We start from the raw sequence: 4,033 nt of genomic DNA on the forward strand, positions 1-4,033 counted from the left end.
ATACCTTCTTGCAGGAGATAAATGTGAAGAAAGCATTAGTCATGGATTGGAAGAGCTACAGTGGAAAGAAAAGTATTCAGGTTAACCTGTTCACTCGCCTAAACCTCATGGCAGAGTGAAGCTTACCAAGAAGACCCAGTGAGGCCCATAGTTATCTGCAGAAGAAAGTCAACTCCAAAAATTAAAGAAAATATATTACAGTGTAAAATCATAGACTCATAAAATTGAAATCACCAAAAAGTACCATATTTCTTGTGTCTCAATTGCATTCCTTCCTTGGGCTTATCTTTATAGAAGATACCAGGGAAATAGAAAAGAAATCAACTCTGAGGATAAAAGTAAAAGTACTTGGCATCCAGAAGTATACTATCTCAAGGGGGAAAAAACTAAATTACAAGAAACAATGTGTTGTTTAAGTCAGCTCATGAATATATATAATTAAATACCAAATTGAAGTTATGTAAAATTTTTAAGAGTTGTAGAAGGAAATAGCAATCCATTTAACAGCCTCTTTTTTTTTTTTTAATCATGCTTTAGATGAAATTTCTTATTAAACAGTTAGTACACATATTGTTTTATGACTTTGGTTAACAACCCCAAGACATATCAACACTCTTCCCTTCTTGACACTGGGTTCCCTATTACCAGCATTAGTATTCCCTCCTGCCTTCTAGTCCTTGCCCCTGAGCTGGTGTGCCCTTTAGTCTCCTTTTGTTTTATGGGCCTGTCCAACCTTCGGCTGAAGGGTGAACCTCAGGAGTGACTTCGTTACTGAGCTGAATGGGTACCCAGTGCCATGCTCTCAGGGTTTCTCCAGTCTCTGTCAGACCACTAAATCTGGTCGTTTTTTGTGAGTTAGAATTTTGTTCTATGTTTTTCTCCAGCTCTGTCCAGGACCCTCTACTGTGATCCCTGTCAGAGCAGTCAGTAGTGGTAGCCACGCACCATCTAGTTGTGCTGGACTCAGTGTGGTAGAGGCCACGGTAGATGTGGTCCATTAGTCCTTTGGACCAATCTTTCTCTTGTATGTTTAGTTTTCTTCATTCTCCCTTACTCACGAAGGGGTGAGACCAGTGAAGCATCTCAAATGGCCTCTCACAGGCTTTTAAGGCCCCAGACGCTACTCACTAAAGTAGAATGTAGAACATTTTCTTTATAAACAATGTTGTGCCAGTTAAGCTAGATGTTCTCCGAGACCATGGTCCCCATAGCTCTTAGCCCAGCAGTTTGGTCCCTCAGGGAATTCGGATGTGTCTATGGAGCTTCCAATACCTTGCCTTGTATAAGTTGTGCTGGCCTCCTAACAGCCTCTTTTAAAAGAATTCACTTCTTTAGGATATTAAGAAGGATTAGCTTTACGGATTAGTTACTTCTTGGAAGGGAGATCCCTTACGACCAAACTGTATGCATTCTTCTCCACAAGTCTCAGAAAAGTTCTGGCAACAATCAGAGAACTTGTGACACATCAAAACACTAGGATGAACACCCAGAGTAGGGCTATCACACCCATTTCCATTCCTAGGCCTGTTCTAATCAGGATCTGGTCCATTTCAGAAACATTAACGTCAGTTGTCCATTCTCTGACCACCCTCTCTTTTCATTACTGCTGTCTGATGTGGCCAAATCTACTATTCAAACTTTGACCTTAGAGACCTCTGTAGTCCAGTGATTCTTCCATTTTCTCTAAGTCTATTATTTTCTGAGCTCTCTTAATTCCCTGGCTATTATGGGCTCCCAGATTATCATTGGTACCTTGAATTATTTAGCATGGCTAGCTTCTAGTCACTCTCATAGAGCACAGAATTTTCCCTACTTCTTTATGTTAAATGCTGATGGAAGTTAAAAAAAAACAAAACAAAAAAACAGGGTGCTGCTAATTGGTTCCACTAAAAATTCATACTCTTTAGTCTCAGAGGAGTGTGTAGTGCTGCCCATCAATTATTTTGATGTATTGGTCAGCTCATTCTTTCTTTAACATGACCTTGGAAGTGTGGGTGGCTCAAGTAGAATAGGGTGGAGAGGAATAAGGTGATCCAAGACTGAGTGGCCAGATTACTTGCATGGAAGTTTAAGCTACCCGGATCACCTATGGACTCTTTGCATTTAGGAACACAATTCTGTAATCATAATGGTTTTATTTACTCCTTTTCGACATTAATATATTTTATTGATTTTTTTTCCAAATAGAAGCACTGACAAGTAACTTTATACAATGTTGAATAGAAGTTTGGATGGTGGACATTCTGGTTTTTTTGTTTTTTTTTTTTTCCTTAGTTTCAAGAGAAAACTGATGAAAATTTCACCACTAGTGGAATATTAGCTAGGAGGATTTTGTAGATTCCCTTGATCATATTTAACATTTTTTCTCTCTACCTAGTTTCATGAGACTTTATATCATCAACTGATAAACTTTATTAAACTGTTTGTTACATCTTTTGAAATAATCATATGGGTAATCTTCTTTATTGTGTAGGTACACTGAAATACACAGATTGACTTTCAAGTACTAAATCAATCCTAAATTCCTGGAATTAATGGTACTTGGTTATGATGTGTTATGCTTTTTATATGTTGCTGAATTTTTTGTTCTTAGGTGTCTTTGTCTTCCCATCAGATGCTTTTTTAAAATCTCTTCTCTTTGTCATCGATGTTCAGTAGTTTAATTAAAATAATGTGCATTAATTCTGCATGGGGTTTATTGAGCTTCTTGAATCTGTAGATTGATGTCTTTCACAGTTTTGGAAAATTCTCATCCATTAACTCTTCAAATATTACTTCTGCCCCATTCTTTTCCTCCTCTTCATCTGGGACTTAAATTAGAAGTTTATTAGGTCATTTACCTGTGCCCCATGCATCTCTTATGCTCTATTCTCTTTTGTTTTGTTGTTGCTTTTTTTCCCCTCCATTCTTCAATTTCACTATTTGCTGTTGACCTACCTTCAAGTTCACTAATCTAGACTTTCACTGTGCTCAGTGTCCTATTAAACCCATATAACAAGTTTTTAGTTTCATATATAATGTTCAGTTTTACCCTATCCATTTTGTTAGTTTTTATAGATTTCAAATGTCTTTAGAAATTTTCCAGTTTTTCATTCATTTTCTATTTTTTCCTTTAATTTTTTAATATTAAAGTCTTTGCTAACTCCAATCCAGGGAACTTGTATTAATCTTGGTCCAATGAGGAGACAAAATCACACTGTAATTTGAACAAGAAAAGATGAATATAAATTATTAACAGACAATTGAAGTTTCTGGGTATTGGCTAGTACTGGAATGGTGTATATAGGAAGCATTACCACCTGTAGGGCTAAGGTAGAGTACAAAATGAAGAGGACACCCCCTGCAATGCTGATATCTAGACCTCATTGAAGAGGGCATAGCTATGGCTTACTGGATGGCAGAGAAGTTCACTGAGGTGCCACGCTGGCTTAATTCACTCTAAAACTGTTTTCTGGAGTGTCAGGGGAGGCTGTTCACAGGAAAGCATCGTGCTTTATAGCTGACTACAAAACTGTCCAAAAAGGCATTAGGCAAGCCATCCAAGAGGAGATGATTAGCCAGAGGCACCTGCTACAAAGTCACTTGAGATGGTGTGTTAGAAGAAAATAGTCATGGAGAGAAGCCCTGCTAGTGCCACTCCACTGTGAAGATGCCTAAGAAGGTGCCGTGATGAAGTGCCCTCACACTGGTGCTCCACTGTCAATCTACCTGAGGGGGACACTGGGTCAAGCGTTCACAAGAAGGCACTGCATGCTGCTGAGTACCAAGCACTGAAAAAAAAAAAAAAATGAGCATCCTGCAGGAACCTAATGAGAGGAGCACACTGGAGCCGGAAAGAAAATCTCCTTCCTCTTGCAAGGTCCTTTCAATACCTCTTACTGACAAAGCCTAATATCATGCTTGCTGCAAAAGAGAAATGCTTCAAGGGTCCAGATCCCTTATTGCAGAGCAGCTAATGAAGACTGGATTTGGAGATGAGAGGCAATAAATTGATTAATGGCACAGAGCCCACAGCTTTTTATCACATACTTTA

Source organism: Elephas maximus, chromosome 1 (genome assembly GCF_024166365.1).
Source record: "Elephas maximus indicus isolate mEleMax1 chromosome 1, mEleMax1 primary haplotype, whole genome shotgun sequence".
Taxonomy (NCBI): Eukaryota; Metazoa; Chordata; class Mammalia; order Proboscidea; family Elephantidae; genus Elephas; species Elephas maximus.